We start from the raw sequence: 16,173 nt of genomic DNA on the forward strand, positions 1-16,173 counted from the left end.
CCTCTATATCAATCAAGTATTCTATTAACGAAAATCAGCGCCAAAATCTTGCGCCGAGTGAGGATCGAACTCACGACCTTCAGATTATGAGACTGACGGGCTACCTACTGCGCTATCGAGGCTGTTAGAATCACACGTCACCTTTTTATCAATCAAGTATTCTATTTACGAAAATCAGCGCCAAAGTCATGCCCCGAGTGAGGATCGAACTCACGACCTTCACATTATGAGACTGACGCGCTACCTACTGCGCTATCGAGGCTGTTATTAATCACTTCATCTCTTTATCAATCAAGTATTCTATTAACGAAAATCAGCGCCAAAATCATAACTTGAGTGAGGATCGAACTCACAACCTTCAGATTATGAGACTGACGCGCTACCTACTGCGCTATCAAGGCTCTCAGAATAATACGTCACCTCTATATCAATCAAGTATTCTATTTACGAAAATCAGCGCCAAATTCATGCCCCGAGTGAGGATCGAACTCACGACCTTCAGATTATGAGACTGACGGGCTACCTACTGCGCTATCGAGGCTGTTAGAATCACACGTCACCTTTTTATCAATTAAGTATTCTATTTACGAAAATCAGCGCCAAATTCATGCCCCGAGTGAAGAACGAACTCACGACCTTCACATTATGAGAATGACAAGCTACCTACTGCGCTCTTGAGGCTGTCAGAATGCCACGTCACCTCTTTATCAATCAAGTATTCTATTTACGAAAATCAGCGCCAAATTCATGCCCCGAGTGACGATCGAACTCACGACCTTCACATTATGAGACGGACGCGCTACCTACTGCGCTCTCGAGGATGTTATTAATCATTTCATCTCTTTATAAATCAAGTATTCTATTAACGAAAATCATAGCCAAAATCTTGCGCCGAGTGAGGATCGAACTCACGACCTTCAGATTATGAGAACTCTGCGCTATCGAGGCTGTTATTAAAACATTTCACATCTTTATTAATCAAGTATTCTTTTAACGAAAATAGGCGCCAAACTCATACCCCGAGTGAGGAACGAACTCACGACATTCAGATTATGAGACTGACGGGCCACCTACTGCGCTATCGAGGCTGTTAGAATCACACGTCACCTTTTTATCAATCAAGTATTCTATTTACGAAAATCAGCGCCAAATTCATGCCCCGAGTGAGGATCGAACTCACGACCTTCACATTATGAGACTGACGAGCTACCTACTGCGCTCTTGAGGCTGTCAGAATGCCACGTCACCTCTTTATCAATCAAGTATTCTATTTACGAAAATCAGCGCCAAATTCATGCCCCGAGTGAGGATCGAACACACGACCTTCAGATTATGAGAACTACTGCGCTATCGAGGCTGTTATTAAAACATTTCACATCTTTATTAATCAAGTATTCTTTTAACGAAAATAGGCGCCAAACTCATGCCTCGAGTGAGGATCGAACTCACGACCTTCAGATTATGAGACTGACGGGCTACCTACTGCACTATAGAGCCTGTTAGAATAACACGTCACCTCTTTATCAATCAAGTATTCTATTTACGAAAATCAGCGCCAAAGTCATGCCCCGAGTGAGGATCGAACTCACGACCTTCAGATAATGAGACTGACGCGCTACCTACTGCGCTATCAAGGCTCTCAGAATAACACGTCACCTCTATATCAATCAAGTATTCTATTTACGAAAATCAGCTCCAAATTTATGCCCCGATTGAGGATCGAACTCACGACCTTCACGTTATTTGTCTGACGCGCTACCTACTGCGCTCTCGAGGCTGTTATTAATCATTTCATCTCTTTATCAATCAAGTATTCTATTAACGAAAATCAGCGCCAAAATCTTGCGCCGAGTGAGGATCGAACTCACGACCTTCAGATTATGAGACTGACGGGCTACCTACTGCGCTATCGAGGCTGTTAGAATCACACGTCACCTTTTTATCAATCAAGTATTCTATTTACGAAAATCAGCGCCAAATTCATGCCCCGAGTGAGGATCGAACTCACGACCTTCACATTATGAGACTGACGAGCTACCTACTGCGCTCTTGAGGCTGTCAGAATGCCACGTCACCTCTTTATCAATCAAGTATTCTATTTACGAAAATCAGCGCCAAATTCATGCCCCGAGTGAGGATCGAACACACGACCTTCAGATTATGAGAACTACTGCGCTATCGAGGCTGTTATTAAAACATTTCACATCTTTATTAATCAAGTATTCTTTTAACGAAAATAGGCGCCAAACTCATGCCTCGAGTGAGGATCGAACTCACGACCTTCAGATTATGAGACTGACGGGCTACCTACTGCGCTATAGAGCCTGTTAGAATAACACGTCACCTCTTTATCAATCAAGTATTCTATTTACGAAAATCAGCGCCAAAGTCATGCCCCGAGTGAGGATCGAACTCACGACCTTCAGATAATGAGACTGACGCGCTACCTACTGCGCTATCAAGGCTCTCAGAATAACACGTCACCTCTATATCAATCAAGTATTCTATTTACGAAAATCAGCTCCAAATTCATGCCCCGATTGAGGATCGAACTCACGACCTTCACGTTATTTGTCTGACGCGCTACCTACTGCGCTCTCGAGGCTGTTATTAATCATTTCATCTCTTTATCAATCAAGTATTCTATTAACGAAAATCAGCGCCAAAATCTTGCGCCGAGTGAGGATCGAACTCACGACCTTCAGATTGTGAGACTGACGGGCTACCTACTGCGCTATCGAGGCTGTTAGAATCACACGTCACCTTTTTATCAATCAAGTATTCTATTTACGAAAATCAGCGCCAAAGTCATGCCCCGAGTGAGGATCGAACTCACGACCTTCACATTATGACACTGACGCGCTACCTACTGCGCTATCGAGGCTGTTATTAATCACTTCATCTCTTTATCAATCAAGTATTCTATTAACGAAAATCAGCGCCAAAATCATAACTCGAGTGAGGATCGAACTCAGAACCTTCAGATAATGAGACTGACGCGCTACCTACTGCGCTATCAAGGCTCTCAGAATAACACGTCACCTCTATATCAATCAAGTATTCTATTTACGAAAATCAGCGCCAAATTCATGCCCCGAGTGAGGATCGAACTCACGACCTTCACATTATGAGACTAACGCGCTACCTACTGCGCTCTCGAGGCTGTTATTAATCATTTCATCTCTTTATCAATCAAGTATTCTATTAACGAAAATCAGCGCCAAAATCATAACTCGAGTGAGGATCGAACTCACAACCTTCAGATAATGAGACTGACGCGCTACCTACTGCGCTATCAAGGCTCTTAGAATAACACGTCACCTCTATATCAATCAAGTATTCTATTTACGAAAATCAGCGCCAAATTCATGCCCCGAGAGAGGATCGAACTCACGACCTTCAGATTATGAGACTGACGGGCTACCTACTGTGCTATCGAGGCTGTTAGAATCACACGTCACCTTTTTATCAATCAAGTATTCTATTTACGAAAATCAGCGCCAAATTCATGCCCCGAGTGAGGATCGAACTCACGACCTTCACATTATGAGACTGACGCGCTACCTACTGCGCTCTCGAGGCTGTTATTAATCACTTCATCTCTTTATCAATCAAGTATTCTATTTACGAAAATCAGCGCCAAAGTCATGCCCCGAGTGAGGATCGAACTCACGACCTTCACATTATGAGACTGACGCGCTACCTACTGCGCTCTCGAGGCTGTTATTAATCATTTCATCTCTTTATCAATCAAGTATTCTATTAACGAAAATCAGCGCCAAAATCATAACTCGAGTGAGGATCGAACTCACGACCTTCACATTGTGAGACTGACGCGCTACCTACTGCGCTCTCGAGGCTGTTATTAATAATTTCACCTTTTTATCAATCAATTATTCTATTTACGAAAATCAGCGCCAAATTCATGCCCCGCGTGAGGATCGAACTCACGACCTTCACATTATGAGACTGACGCGCTACCTACTGCGCTCTCGAGACTGTCAGAATGCCACGTCACCTCTTTATCAATCAAGTATTATATTTACGAAAATCAGCGCCAAATTCATTCCCCGAGTGAGGATCGAACACACGACCTTCAGATTATGAGAACTACTGCGCTATCGAGGCTGTTATTAAAACATTTCACATCTTTATTAATCAAGTATTCTATTTACGAAAATCAGCGCCAAATTCATGCCCCGAGTGAGGATCGAACTCACGACCTTCACATTATGAGACTGACGAGCTACCTACTGCGCTCTTGAGGCTGTCAGAATGCCACGTCACCTCTTTATCAATCAAGTATTCTATTTACGAAAATCAGCGCCAAATTCATGCCCCGAGTGAGGATCGAATACACGACCTTCAGATTATGAGAACTACTGCGCTATCGAGGCTGTTATTAAAACATTTCACATCTTTATTAATCAAGTATTCTTTTAACGAAAATAGGCGCCAAACTCATGCCTCGAGTGAGGATCGAACTCACGACCTTCAGATAATGAGACTGACGCGCTACCTACTGCGCTATCAAGGCTCTCAGAATAACACGTCACCTCTATATCAATCAAGTATTCTATTTACGAAAATCAGCGCAAATTCATGCCCCGAGAGAGGATCGAACTCACGACCTTCAGATTATGAGACTGACGGGCTACCTACTGTGCTATCGAGGCTGTTAGAACCACACGTCACCTTTTTATCAATCAAGTATTCTATTTACGAAAATCAGCGCCAAATTCATGCCCCGAGTGAGGATCGAACTCACGACCTTCACATTATGAGACTGACGCGCTACCTACTGCGCTCTCGAGGCTGTTATTAATCACTTCATCTCTTTATCAATCAAGTATTCTATTTACGAAAATCAGCGCCAAAGTCATGCCCCGAGTGAAGATCGAACTCACGACCTTCACATTATGAGACTGACGCGCTACCTACTGCGCTCTCGAGGCTGTTATTAATCATTTCATCTCTTTATCAATCAAGTATTCTATTAACGAAAATCAGCGCCAAAATCATAACTCGAGTGAGGATCGAACTCACGACCTTCACATTATGAGACTGACGCGCTACCTACTGCGCTCTCGAGGCTGTTATTAATAATTTCACCTTTTTATCAATCAAGTATTCTATTTACGAAAATCAGCACCAAATTCATGCCCCGAGTGAGGATCGAACTCACGACCTTCACATTATGAGACTGACGAGCTACCTACTGCGCTCTTGAGGCTGTCAGAATGCCACGTCACCTCTTTATCAATCAAGTATTCTATTTACGAAAATCAGCGCCAAATTCATGCCCCGAGTGAGGATCGAATACACGACCTTCAGATTATGAGAACTACTGCGCTATCGAGGCTGTTATTAAAACATTTCACATCTTTATTAATCAAGTATTCTTTTAACGAAAATAGGCGCCAAACACATGCCTCGAGTGAGGATCGAACTCACGACCTTCAGATAATGAGACTGACGGGCTACCTACTGCGCTATAGAGCCTGTTAGAATAACACGTCACCTCTTTATCAATCAAGTATTCTATTTATGAAAATCAGCGCCAAAGTCATGCCCCGAGTGAGGATCGAACTCACGACCCTCAGATAATGAGACTGACGCGCTACCTACTGCGCTATCAAGGCTCTCAGAATAACACGTCACCTCTATATCAATCAAGTATTCTATTTACGAAAATCAGCGCCAAATTCATGCCCCGAGTGAGGATCGAACTCACGACCTTCACGTTATTTGACTGACGCGCTACCTACTGCGCTCTCGAGGCTGTTATTAATCATTTCATCTCTTTATCAATCAAGTATTCTATTAACGAAAATCAGCGCCAAAATGTTGCGCTGAGTGAGGATCGAACTTACGACCTTCAGATTATGAGACTGACGGGCTACCTACTGCGCTATCGAGGCTGTTAGAATCACACGTCACCTTTTATCAATCAAGTATTCTATTTACGAAAATCAGCGCCAAAGTCATGCCCCGAGTGAGGATCGAACTCACGACCTTCACATTATGAGACTGACGCGCTACCTACTGCGCTATCGAGGCTGTTATTAATCACTTCATCTCTTTATCAATCAAGTATTCTATTAACGAAAATCAGCGCCAAAATCATAACTCGAGTGAGGATCGAACTCACAACCTTCAGATAATGAGACTGACGCGCTACCTACTGCGCTATCAAGGCTCTCAGAATAACACGTCACCTCTATATCAATCAAGTATTCTATTTACGAAAATCAGCGCCAAATTCATGCCCCGAGTGAGGATCGAACTCACGACCTTCACATTATGAGACTGACGCGCTACCTACTGCGCTCTCGAGGCTGTTATTAATCATTTCATCTCTTTATCAATCAAGTATTCTATTAACGAAAATCAGCGCCAAAATCATAACTCGAGTGAGGATCGAACTCACAACCTTCAGATAATGAGACTGACGGGCTACCTACTGTGCTATCGAGGCTGTTAGAATCACACGTCACCTTTTTATCAATCAAGTATTCTATTTACGAAAATCAGCGCCAAATTCATGCCCCGAGTGAGGATCGAACTCACGACCTTCACATTATGAGACTGACGCGCTACCTACTGCGCTCTCGAGGCTGTTATTAATCACTTCATCTCTTGATCAATCAAGTATTCTATTTACGAAAATCAGCGCCAAAGTCATGCCCCGAGTGAGGATCGAACTCACGACCCTCAGATAATGAGACTGACGCGCTACCTACTGCGCTATCAAGGCTCTCAGAATAACACGTCACCTCTATATCAATCAAGTATTCTATTTACGAAAATCAGCGCCAAATTCATGCCCCGAGTGAGGATCGAACTCACGACCTTCACGTTATTTGACTGACGCGCTACCTACTGCGCTCTCGAGGCTGTTATTAATCATTTCATCTCTTTATCAATCAAGTATTCTATTAACGAAAATCAGCGCCAAAATGTTGCGCTGAGTGAGGATCGAACTTACGACCTTCAGATTATGGGACTGACGGGCCACCTACTGCGCTATCGAGGCTGTTAGAATCACACGTCACCTTTTTATCAATCAAGTATTCTATTTACGAAAATCAGCGCCAAAGTCATGCCCCGAGTGAGGATCGAACTCACGACCTTCACATTATGAGACTGACGCGCTACCTACTGCGCTATCGAGGCTGTTATTAATCACTTCATCTCTTTATCAATCAAGTATTCTATTAACGAAAATCAGCGCCAAAATCATAACTCGAGTGAGGATCGAACTCACAACCTTCAGATAATGAGACTGACGCGCTACCTACTGCGCTATCAAGGCTCTCAGAATAACACGTCACCTCTACATCAATCAAGTATTCTATTTACGAAAATCAGCGCCAAATTCATGCCCCGAGTGAGGATCGAACTCACGACCTTCACATTATGAGACTGACGCGCTACCTACTGCGCTCTCGAGGCTGTTATTAATCATTTCATCTCTTTATCAATCAAGTATTCTATTAACGAAAATCAGCGCCAAAATCATAACTCGAGTGAGGATCGAACTCACAACCTTCAGATAATGAGACTGACGCGCTACCTACTGCGCTATCAAGGCTCTCAGAATAACACGTCACCTCTATATCAATCAAGTATTCTATTTACGAAAATCAGCGCCAAATTCATGCCCAGAGAGAGGATCGAACTCACGACCTTCAGATTATGAGACTGACGGGCTACCTACTGTGCTATCGAGGCTGTTAGAATCACACGTCACCTTTTTATCAATCAAGTATTCTATTTACGAAAATCAGCGCCAAATTCATGCCCCGAGTGAGGATCGAACTCACGACCTTCACATTATGAGACTGACGCGCTACCTACTGCGCTCTCGAGGCTGTTATTAATCACTTCATCTCTTTATCAATCAAGTATTCTATTTACGAAAATCAGCGCCAAAGTCATGCCCCGAGTGAGGATCGAACTCACGACCTTCACATTATGAGACTGACGCGCTACCTACTGCGCTCTCGAGGCAGTTATTAATAATTTCACCTTTTTATCAATCAAGTATTCTGTTTACGAAAATCAGCGCCAAATTCATGCCCCGAGTGAGGATCGAACTCACGACCTTCACATTATGAGACTGACGCGCTACCTACTGCGCTCTCGAGACTGTCAGAATGCCACGTCACCTCTTTATCAATCAAGTATTCTATTTACGAAAATCAGCGCCAAATTCTTTCCCCGAGTGAGGATCGAACACACGACCTTCAGATTATGAGAACTACTGCGCTATCGAGGCTGTTATTAAAACATTTCACATCTTTATTAATCAAGTATTCTATTTACGAAAATCAGCGCCAAATTCATGCCCCGAGTGAGGATCGAACTCACGACCTTCACATTATGAGACTGACGAGCTACCTACTGCGCTCTTGAGGCTGTCAGAATGCCACGTCACCTCTTTATCAATCAAGTATTCTATTTACGAAAATCAGCGCCAAATTCATGCCCCGAGTGAGGATCGAATACACGACCTTCAGATTATGAGAACTACTGCGCTATCGAGGCTGTTATTAAAACATTTCACATCTTTATTAATCAAGTATTCTTTTAACGAAAATAGGCGCCAAACACATGCCTCGAGTGAGGATCGAACTCACGACCTTCAGATAATGAGACTGACGGGCTACCTACTGCGCTATAGAGCCTGTTAGAATAACACGTCACCTCTTTATCAATCAAGTATTCTATTTACGAAAATCAGCGCCAAAGTCATGCCCCGAGTGAGGATCGAACTCACGACCCTCAGATAATGAGACTGACGCGCTACCTACTGCGCTATCAAGGCTATCAGAATAACACGTCACCTCTATATCAATCAAGTATTCTATTTACGAAAATCAGCGCCAAATTCATGCCCCGAGTGAGGATCGAACTCACGACCTTCACGTTATTTGACTGACGCGCTACCTACTGCGCTCTCGAGGCTGTTATTAATCATTTCATCTCTTTATCAATCAAGTATTCTATTAACGAAAATCAGCGCCAAAATGTTGCGCTGAGTGAGGATCGAACTTACGACCTTCAGATTATGAGACTGACGGGCTACCTACTGCGCTATCGAGGCTGTTAGAATCACACGTCACCTTTTTATCAATCAAGTATTCTATTTACGAAAATCAGCGCCAAAGTCATGCCCCGAGTGAGGATCGAACTCACGACCTTCACATTATGAGACTGACGCGCTACCTACTGCGCTATCGAGGCTGTTATTAATCACTTCATCTCTTTATCAATCAAGTATTCTATTAACGAAAATCAGCGCCAAAATCATAACTCGAGTGAGGATCGAAATCACAACCTTCAGATAATGAGACTGACGCGCTACCTACTGCGCTATCAAGGCTCTCAGAATAACACGTCACCTCTATATCAATCAAGTATTCTATTTACGAAAATCAGCGCCAAATTCATGCCCCGAGTGAGGATCGAACTCACGACCTTCACATTATGAGACTGACGCGCTACCTACTGCGCTCTCGAGGCTGTTATTAATCATTTCATCTCTTTATCAATCAAGTATTCTATTAACGAAAATCAGCGCCAAAATCATAACTCGAGTGAGGATCGAACTCACAACCTTCAGATAATGAGACTGACGGGCTACCTACTGTGCTATCGAGGCTGTTAGAATCACACGTCACCTTTTTATCAATCAAGTATTCTATTTACGACAATCAGCGCCAAATTCATGCCCCGAGTGAGGATCGAACTCACGACCTTCACATTATGAGACTGACGCGCTACCTACTGCGCTCTCGAGGCTGTTATTAATCACTTCATCTCTTTATCAATCAAGTATTCTATTTACGAAAATCAGCGCCAAAGTCATGCCCCGAGTGAGGATCGAACTCACGACCCTCAGATAATGAGACTAACGCGCTACCTACTGCGCTATCAAGGCTCTCAGAATAACACGTCACCTCTATATCAATCAAGTATTCTATTTACGAAAATCAGCGCCAAATTCATGCCCCGAGTGAGGATCGAACTCACGACCTTCACGTTATTTGACTGACGCGCTACCTACTGCGCTCTCGAGGCTGTTATTAATCATTTCATCTCTTTATCAATCAAGTATTCTATTAACGAAAATCAGCGCCAAAATGTTGCGCTGAGTGAGGATCGAACTTACGACCTTCAGATTATGGGACTGACGGGCTACCTACTGCGCTATCGAGGCTGTTAGAATCACACGTCACCTTTTTATCAATCAAGTATTCTATTTACGAAAATCAGCGCCAAAGTCATGCCCCGAGTGAGGATCGAACTCACGACCTTCACATTATGAGACTGACGCGCTACCTACTGCGCTATCGAGGCTGTTATTAATCACTTCATCTCTTTATCAATCAAGTATTCTATTAACGAAAATCAGCGCCAAAATCATAACTCGAGTGAGGATCGAACTCACAACCTTCAGATAATGAGACTGACGCGCTACCTACTGCGCTATCAAGGCTCTCAGAATAACACGTCACCTCTATATCAATCAAGTATTCTATTTACGAAAATCAGCGCCAAATTCATGCCCCGAGTGAGGATCGAACTCACGACCTTCACATTATGAGACTGACGCGCTACCTACTGCGCTCTCGAGGCTGTTATTAATCATTTCATCTCTTTATCAATCAAGTATTCTATTAACGAAAATCAGCGCCAAAATCATAACTCGAGTGAGGATCGAACTCACAACCTTCAGATAATGAGACTGACGCGCTACCTACTGCGCTATCAAGGCTCTCAGAATAACACGTCACCTCTATATCAATCAAGTATTCTATTTACTAAAATCAGCGCCAAATTCATGCCCCGAGAGAGGATCGAACTCACGACCTTCAGATTATGAGACTGACGGGCTACCTACTGTGCTATCGAGGCTGTTAGAATCACACGTCACCTTTTTATCAATCAAGTATTCTATTTACGAAAATCAGCGCCAAATTCATGCCCCGAGTGAGGATCGAACTCACGACCTTCACATTATGAGACTGACGCGCTACCTACTGCGCTCTCGAGGCTGTTATTAATCACTTCATCTCTTTATCAATCAAGTATTCTATTTACGAAAATCAGCGCCAAAGTCATGCCCCGAGTGAAGATCGAACTCACGACCTTCACATTATGAGACTGACGCGCTACCTACTGCGCTCTCGAGGCTGTTATTAATCATTTCATCTCTTTATCAATCAAGTATTCTATTAACGAAAATCAGCGCCAAAATCATAACTCGAGTGAGGATCGAACTCACGACCTTCACATTATGAGACTGACGCGCTACCTACTGCGCTCTCGAGGCTGTTATTAATAATTTCACCTTTTTATCAATCAATTATTCTATTTACGAAAATCAGCGCCAAATTCATGCCCCGAGTGAGGATCGAACTCACGACCTTCACATTATGAGACTGACGCGCTACCTACTGCGCTCTCGAGACTGTCAGAATGCCACGTCACCTCTTTATCAATCAAGTATTCTATTTACGAAAATCAGCGCCAAATTCATTCCCCGAGTGAGGATCGAACACACGACCTTCAGATTATGAGAACTACTGCGCTATCGAGGCTGTTATTAAAACATTTCACATCTTTATTAATCAAGTATTCTATTTACGAAAATCAGCGCCAAATTCATGCCCCGAGTGAGGATCGAACTCACGACCTTCACATTATGAGACTGACGAGCTACCTACTGCGCTCTTGAGGCTGTCAGAATGCCACGTCACCTCTTTATCAATCAAGTATTCTATTTACGAAAATCAGCGCCAAATTCATGCCCCGAGTGAGGATCGAATACACGACCTTCAGATTATGAGAACTACTGTGCTATCGAGGCTGTTATTAAAACATTTCACATCTTTATTAATCAAGTATTCTTTTAACGAAAATAGGCGCCAAACTCATGCCTCGAGTGAGGATCGAACTCACGACCTTCAGATAATGAGACTGACGCGCTACCTACTGCGCTATCAAGGCTCTCAGAATAACACGTCACCTCTATATCAATAAAGTATTCTATTTACGAAAATCAGCGCCAAATTCATGCCCCGAGAGAGGATCGAACTCACGACCTTCAGATTATGAGACTGACGGGCTACCTACTGTGCTATCGAGGCTGTTAGAATCACACGTCACCTTTTTATCAATCAAGTATTCTATTTACGAAAATCAGCGCCAAATTCATGCCCCGAGTGAGGATCGAACTCACGACCTTCACATTATGAGACTGACGCGCTACCTACTGCGCTCTCGAGGCTGTTATTAATCACTTCATCTCTTTATCAATCAAGTATTCTATTTACGAAAATCAGCGCCAAAGTCATGCCCCGAGTGAGGATCGAACTCACGACCTTCACATTATGAGACTGACGCGCTACCTACTGCGCTCTCGAGGCAGTTATTAATAATTTCACCTTTTTATCAATCAAGTATTCTGTTTACGAAAATCAGCGCCAAATTCATGCCCCGAGTGAGGATCGAACTCACGACCTTCACATTATGAGACTGACGCGCTACCTACTGCGCTCTCGAGACTGTCAGAATGCCACGTCACCTCTTTATCAATCAAGTATTCTATTTACGAAAATCAGCGCCAAATTCATTCCCCGAGTGAGGATCGAACACACGACCTTCAGATTATGAGAACTACTGCGCTATCGAGGCTGTTATTAAAACATTTCACATCTTTATTAATCAAGTATTCTATTTACGAAAATCAGCGCCAAATTCATGCCCCGAGTGAGGATCGAACTCACGACCTTCACATTATGAGACTGACGAGCTACCTACTGCGCTCTTGAGGCTGTCAGAATGCCACGTCACCTCTTTATCAATCAAGTATTCTATTTACGAAAATCAGCGCCAAATTCATGCCCCGAGTGAGGATCGAATACACGACCTTCAGATTATGAGAACTACTGCGCTATCGAGGCTGTTATTAAAACATTTCACATCTTTATTAATCAAGTATTCTTTTAACGAAAATAGGCGCCAAACACATGCCTCGAGTGAGGATCGAACTCACGACCTTCAGATAATGAGACTGACGGGCTACCTACTGCGCTATAGAGCCTGTTAGAATAACACGTCACCTCTTTATCAATCAAGTATTCTATTTACGAAAATCAGCGCCAAAGTCATGCCCCGAGTGAGGATCGAACTCACGACCCTCAGATAATGAGACTGACGCGCTACCTACTGCGCTATCAAGGCTCTCAGAATAACACGTCACCTCTATATCAATCAAGTATTCTATTTACGAAAATCAGCGCCAAATTCATGCCCCGAGTGAGGATCGAACTCACGACCTTCACGTTATTTGACTGACGCGCTACCTACTGCGCTCTCGAACTGTTATTAATCATTTCATCTCTTTATCAATCAAGTATTCTATTAACGAAAATCAGCGCCAAAATGTTGCGCTGAGTGAGGATCGAACTCACGACCTTCACATTATGAGACTGACGCGCTACCTACTGCGCTCTCGAGGCTGTTATTAATCACTTCATCTCTTTATCAATCAAGTATACTATTTACGAAAATCAGCGCCAAATTCATGCCCCGAGTGAGGATCGAACTCACAACCTTCACATTATGAGACTGACGCGCTACCTACTGCGCTCTCGAGGCTGTTATTAATCATTTCATCTCTTTATCAATCAAGTATTCTATTAACGAAAATCAGCGCCAAAATCATAACTCGAGTGAGGATCGAACTCACGACCTTCACATTATGAGACTGACGCGCTACCTACTGCGCTCTCGAGACTGTCAGAATGCCACGTCACCTCTTTATCAATCAAGTATTCTATTTACGAAAATCAGCGCCAAATTCATTCCCCGAGTGAGGATCGAACACACGACCTTCAGATTATGAGAACTACTGCGCTATCGAGGCTGTTATTAAAACATTTCACATCTTTATTAATCAAGTATTCTATTTACGAAAATCAGCGCCAAATTCATGCCCCGAGTGAGGATCGAACTCACGACCTTCACATTATGAGACTGACGAGCTACCTACTGCGCTCTTGAGGCTGTCAGAATGCCACGTCACCTCTTTATCAATCAAGTATTCTATTTACGAAAATCAGCGCCAAATTCATGCCCCGAGTGAGGATCGAATACACGACCTTCAGATTATGAGAACTACTGCGCTATCGAGGCTGTTATTAAAACATTTCACATCTTTATTAATCAAGTATTCTTTTAACGAAAATAGGCGCCAAACTCATGCCTCGAGTGAGGATCGAACTCACGACCTTCAGATAATGAGACTGACGCGCTACCTACTGCGCTATCAAGGCTCTCAGAATAACACGTCACCTCTATATCAATCAAGTATTCTATTTACGAAAATCAGCGCCAAATTCATGCCCCGAGAGAGGATCGAAATCACGACCTTCAGATTATGAGACTGACGGGCTACCTACTGTGCTATCGAGGCTGTTAGAATCACACGTCACCTTTTTATCAATCAAGTATTCTATTTACGAAAATCAGCGCCAAATTCATGCCCCGAGTGAGGATCGAACTCACGACCTTCACATTTTGAGACTGACGCGCTACCTACTGCGCTCTCGAGGCTGTTATTAATCACTTCATCTCTTTATCAATCAAGTATTCTATTTACGAAAATCAGCGCCAAAGTCATGCCCCGAGTGAGGATCGAACTCACGACCTTCACATTATGAGACTGACGCGCTACCTACTGCGCTCTCGAGGCAGTTATTAATAATTTCACCTTTTTATCAATCAAGTATTCTGTTTACGAAAATCAGCGCCAAATTCATGCCCCGAGTGAGGATCGAACTCACGACCTTCACATTATGAGACTGACGCGCTACCTACTGCGCTCTCGAGACTGTCAGAATGCCACGTCACCTCTTTATCAATCAAGTATTCTATTTACGAAAATCAGCGCCAAATTCATTCCCCGAGTGAGGATCGAACACACGACCTTCAGATTATGAGAACTACTGCGCTATCGAGGCTGTTATTAAAACATTTCACATCTTTATTAATCAAGTATTCTATTTACGAAAATCAGCGCCAAATTCATGCCCCGAGTGAGGATCGAACTCACGACCTTCACATTATGAGACTGACGAGCTACCTACTGCGCTCTTGAGGCTGTCAGAATGCCACGTCACCTCTTTATCAATCAAGTATTCTATTTACGAAAATCAGCGCCAAATTCATGCCCCGAGTGAGGATCGAATACACGACCTTCAGATTATGAGAACTACTGCGCTATCGAGGCTGTTATTAAAACATTTCACATCTTTATTAATCAAGTATTCTTTTAACGAAAATAGGCGCCAAACACATGCCTCGAGTGAGGATCGAACTCACGACCTTCAGATAATGAGACTGACGGGCTACCTACTGCGCTATAGAGCCTGTTAGAATAACACGTCACCTCTTTATCAATCAAGTATTCTATTTACGAAAATCAGCGCCAAAGTCATGCCCCGAGTGAGGATCGAACTCACGACCCTCAGATAATGAGACTGACGCGCTACCTACTGCGCTATCAAGGCTCTCAGAATAACACGTCACCTCTATATCAATCAAGTATTCTATTTACGAAAATCAGCGCCAAATTCATGCCCCGAGTGAGGATCGAACTCACGACCTTCACGTTATTTGACTGACGGGCTACCTACTGCGCTCTCGAGGCTGTTATTAATCATTTCATCTCTTTATCAATCAAGTATTCTATTAACGAAAATCAGCGCCAAAATGTTGCGCTGAGTGAGGATCGAACTCACGACCCTCAGATAATGAGACTGACGCGCTACCTACTGCGCTATCAAGGCTCTCAGAATAACACGTCACCTCTATATCAATCAAGTATTCTATTTACGAAAATCAGCGCCAAATTCATGCCCCGAGTGAGGATCGAACTCACGACCTTCACGTTATTTGACTGACGCGCTACCTACTGCGCTCTCGAGGCTGTTATTAATCATTTCATCTCTTTATCAATCAAGTATTCTATTAACGAAAATCAGCGCCAAAATGTTGCGCTGAGTGAGGATCGAACTCACGACCCTCAGATAATGAGACTGACGCGCTACCTACTGCGCTATCAAGGCTCTCAGAATAACACGTCACCTCTATATCAAT

The 16,173-nt window shown here is 43.3% G+C and overlaps 39 non-coding genes across 39 annotated transcripts; all 39 read right to left on the reverse strand.

Moving 5' to 3' along the window:
- Positions 1-49: 49 nt before the first annotated feature.
- On the reverse strand, positions 50-122 carry TRNAM-CAU (transfer RNA methionine (anticodon CAU)). Its single transcript has one exon. It is a non-coding gene; the product is annotated as a tRNA-Met (tRNA).
- A 67-nt stretch (positions 123-189) lies between these two features.
- On the reverse strand, positions 190-262 carry TRNAM-CAU (transfer RNA methionine (anticodon CAU)). Its single transcript has one exon. It is a non-coding gene; the product is annotated as a tRNA-Met (tRNA).
- Positions 263-328: 66 nt separating this feature from the next.
- On the reverse strand, positions 329-401 carry TRNAM-CAU (transfer RNA methionine (anticodon CAU)). The gene has a single exon. It is a non-coding gene; the product is annotated as a tRNA-Met (tRNA).
- A 67-nt stretch (positions 402-468) lies between these two features.
- On the reverse strand, positions 469-541 carry TRNAM-CAU (transfer RNA methionine (anticodon CAU)). Its single transcript has one exon. It is a non-coding gene; the product is annotated as a tRNA-Met (tRNA).
- A 1,023-nt stretch (positions 542-1,564) lies between these two features.
- TRNAM-CAU (transfer RNA methionine (anticodon CAU)) lies at positions 1,565-1,637 on the reverse strand. Its single transcript has one exon. It is a non-coding gene; the product is annotated as a tRNA-Met (tRNA).
- A 206-nt stretch (positions 1,638-1,843) lies between these two features.
- Positions 1,844-1,916, reverse strand: TRNAM-CAU (transfer RNA methionine (anticodon CAU)). The gene has a single exon. It is a non-coding gene; the product is annotated as a tRNA-Met (tRNA).
- Positions 1,917-2,392: 476 nt separating this feature from the next.
- On the reverse strand, positions 2,393-2,465 carry TRNAM-CAU (transfer RNA methionine (anticodon CAU)). Its single transcript has one exon. It is a non-coding gene; the product is annotated as a tRNA-Met (tRNA).
- Positions 2,466-2,671: 206 nt separating this feature from the next.
- On the reverse strand, positions 2,672-2,744 carry TRNAV-CAC (transfer RNA valine (anticodon CAC)). The gene has a single exon. It is a non-coding gene; the product is annotated as a tRNA-Val (tRNA).
- Positions 2,745-2,811: 67 nt separating this feature from the next.
- Positions 2,812-2,884, reverse strand: TRNAM-CAU (transfer RNA methionine (anticodon CAU)). The gene has a single exon. It is a non-coding gene; the product is annotated as a tRNA-Met (tRNA).
- A 625-nt stretch (positions 2,885-3,509) lies between these two features.
- On the reverse strand, positions 3,510-3,582 carry TRNAM-CAU (transfer RNA methionine (anticodon CAU)). The gene has a single exon. It is a non-coding gene; the product is annotated as a tRNA-Met (tRNA).
- A 66-nt stretch (positions 3,583-3,648) lies between these two features.
- Positions 3,649-3,721, reverse strand: TRNAM-CAU (transfer RNA methionine (anticodon CAU)). Its single transcript has one exon. It is a non-coding gene; the product is annotated as a tRNA-Met (tRNA).
- A 743-nt stretch (positions 3,722-4,464) lies between these two features.
- Positions 4,465-4,537, reverse strand: TRNAM-CAU (transfer RNA methionine (anticodon CAU)). The gene has a single exon. It is a non-coding gene; the product is annotated as a tRNA-Met (tRNA).
- Positions 4,538-4,743: 206 nt separating this feature from the next.
- Positions 4,744-4,816, reverse strand: TRNAM-CAU (transfer RNA methionine (anticodon CAU)). Its single transcript has one exon. It is a non-coding gene; the product is annotated as a tRNA-Met (tRNA).
- A 753-nt stretch (positions 4,817-5,569) lies between these two features.
- On the reverse strand, positions 5,570-5,642 carry TRNAM-CAU (transfer RNA methionine (anticodon CAU)). Its single transcript has one exon. It is a non-coding gene; the product is annotated as a tRNA-Met (tRNA).
- A 345-nt stretch (positions 5,643-5,987) lies between these two features.
- TRNAM-CAU (transfer RNA methionine (anticodon CAU)) lies at positions 5,988-6,060 on the reverse strand. The gene has a single exon. It is a non-coding gene; the product is annotated as a tRNA-Met (tRNA).
- A 206-nt stretch (positions 6,061-6,266) lies between these two features.
- Positions 6,267-6,339, reverse strand: TRNAM-CAU (transfer RNA methionine (anticodon CAU)). The gene has a single exon. It is a non-coding gene; the product is annotated as a tRNA-Met (tRNA).
- A 206-nt stretch (positions 6,340-6,545) lies between these two features.
- TRNAM-CAU (transfer RNA methionine (anticodon CAU)) lies at positions 6,546-6,618 on the reverse strand. The gene has a single exon. It is a non-coding gene; the product is annotated as a tRNA-Met (tRNA).
- Positions 6,619-6,684: 66 nt separating this feature from the next.
- On the reverse strand, positions 6,685-6,757 carry TRNAM-CAU (transfer RNA methionine (anticodon CAU)). The gene has a single exon. It is a non-coding gene; the product is annotated as a tRNA-Met (tRNA).
- A 346-nt stretch (positions 6,758-7,103) lies between these two features.
- On the reverse strand, positions 7,104-7,176 carry TRNAM-CAU (transfer RNA methionine (anticodon CAU)). Its single transcript has one exon. It is a non-coding gene; the product is annotated as a tRNA-Met (tRNA).
- A 206-nt stretch (positions 7,177-7,382) lies between these two features.
- TRNAM-CAU (transfer RNA methionine (anticodon CAU)) lies at positions 7,383-7,455 on the reverse strand. Its single transcript has one exon. It is a non-coding gene; the product is annotated as a tRNA-Met (tRNA).
- Positions 7,456-7,801: 346 nt separating this feature from the next.
- TRNAM-CAU (transfer RNA methionine (anticodon CAU)) lies at positions 7,802-7,874 on the reverse strand. The gene has a single exon. It is a non-coding gene; the product is annotated as a tRNA-Met (tRNA).
- A 66-nt stretch (positions 7,875-7,940) lies between these two features.
- Positions 7,941-8,013, reverse strand: TRNAM-CAU (transfer RNA methionine (anticodon CAU)). Its single transcript has one exon. It is a non-coding gene; the product is annotated as a tRNA-Met (tRNA).
- Positions 8,014-8,757: 744 nt separating this feature from the next.
- On the reverse strand, positions 8,758-8,830 carry TRNAM-CAU (transfer RNA methionine (anticodon CAU)). Its single transcript has one exon. It is a non-coding gene; the product is annotated as a tRNA-Met (tRNA).
- A 346-nt stretch (positions 8,831-9,176) lies between these two features.
- Positions 9,177-9,249, reverse strand: TRNAM-CAU (transfer RNA methionine (anticodon CAU)). Its single transcript has one exon. It is a non-coding gene; the product is annotated as a tRNA-Met (tRNA).
- Positions 9,250-9,455: 206 nt separating this feature from the next.
- Positions 9,456-9,528, reverse strand: TRNAM-CAU (transfer RNA methionine (anticodon CAU)). The gene has a single exon. It is a non-coding gene; the product is annotated as a tRNA-Met (tRNA).
- A 206-nt stretch (positions 9,529-9,734) lies between these two features.
- On the reverse strand, positions 9,735-9,807 carry TRNAM-CAU (transfer RNA methionine (anticodon CAU)). The gene has a single exon. It is a non-coding gene; the product is annotated as a tRNA-Met (tRNA).
- Positions 9,808-9,873: 66 nt separating this feature from the next.
- Positions 9,874-9,946, reverse strand: TRNAM-CAU (transfer RNA methionine (anticodon CAU)). Its single transcript has one exon. It is a non-coding gene; the product is annotated as a tRNA-Met (tRNA).
- A 346-nt stretch (positions 9,947-10,292) lies between these two features.
- On the reverse strand, positions 10,293-10,365 carry TRNAM-CAU (transfer RNA methionine (anticodon CAU)). Its single transcript has one exon. It is a non-coding gene; the product is annotated as a tRNA-Met (tRNA).
- Positions 10,366-10,571: 206 nt separating this feature from the next.
- On the reverse strand, positions 10,572-10,644 carry TRNAM-CAU (transfer RNA methionine (anticodon CAU)). The gene has a single exon. It is a non-coding gene; the product is annotated as a tRNA-Met (tRNA).
- A 346-nt stretch (positions 10,645-10,990) lies between these two features.
- On the reverse strand, positions 10,991-11,063 carry TRNAM-CAU (transfer RNA methionine (anticodon CAU)). The gene has a single exon. It is a non-coding gene; the product is annotated as a tRNA-Met (tRNA).
- Positions 11,064-11,945: 882 nt separating this feature from the next.
- Positions 11,946-12,018, reverse strand: TRNAM-CAU (transfer RNA methionine (anticodon CAU)). The gene has a single exon. It is a non-coding gene; the product is annotated as a tRNA-Met (tRNA).
- A 207-nt stretch (positions 12,019-12,225) lies between these two features.
- On the reverse strand, positions 12,226-12,298 carry TRNAM-CAU (transfer RNA methionine (anticodon CAU)). Its single transcript has one exon. It is a non-coding gene; the product is annotated as a tRNA-Met (tRNA).
- Positions 12,299-12,364: 66 nt separating this feature from the next.
- On the reverse strand, positions 12,365-12,437 carry TRNAM-CAU (transfer RNA methionine (anticodon CAU)). Its single transcript has one exon. It is a non-coding gene; the product is annotated as a tRNA-Met (tRNA).
- Positions 12,438-13,181: 744 nt separating this feature from the next.
- TRNAM-CAU (transfer RNA methionine (anticodon CAU)) lies at positions 13,182-13,254 on the reverse strand. Its single transcript has one exon. It is a non-coding gene; the product is annotated as a tRNA-Met (tRNA).
- A 1,021-nt stretch (positions 13,255-14,275) lies between these two features.
- TRNAM-CAU (transfer RNA methionine (anticodon CAU)) lies at positions 14,276-14,348 on the reverse strand. Its single transcript has one exon. It is a non-coding gene; the product is annotated as a tRNA-Met (tRNA).
- A 346-nt stretch (positions 14,349-14,694) lies between these two features.
- TRNAM-CAU (transfer RNA methionine (anticodon CAU)) lies at positions 14,695-14,767 on the reverse strand. The gene has a single exon. It is a non-coding gene; the product is annotated as a tRNA-Met (tRNA).
- A 744-nt stretch (positions 14,768-15,511) lies between these two features.
- On the reverse strand, positions 15,512-15,584 carry TRNAM-CAU (transfer RNA methionine (anticodon CAU)). The gene has a single exon. It is a non-coding gene; the product is annotated as a tRNA-Met (tRNA).
- Positions 15,585-15,790: 206 nt separating this feature from the next.
- On the reverse strand, positions 15,791-15,863 carry TRNAM-CAU (transfer RNA methionine (anticodon CAU)). The gene has a single exon. It is a non-coding gene; the product is annotated as a tRNA-Met (tRNA).
- Positions 15,864-16,069: 206 nt separating this feature from the next.
- TRNAM-CAU (transfer RNA methionine (anticodon CAU)) lies at positions 16,070-16,142 on the reverse strand. Its single transcript has one exon. It is a non-coding gene; the product is annotated as a tRNA-Met (tRNA).
- Positions 16,143-16,173: the final 31 nt, after the last annotated feature.

Source organism: Phalangium opilio, unplaced genomic scaffold (genome assembly GCF_054372755.1).
Source record: "Phalangium opilio isolate 3A_F unplaced genomic scaffold, DU_Popi_V2 ptg000032l_1, whole genome shotgun sequence".
NCBI classification, from domain to species: Eukaryota; Metazoa; Arthropoda; class Arachnida; order Opiliones; family Phalangiidae; genus Phalangium; species Phalangium opilio.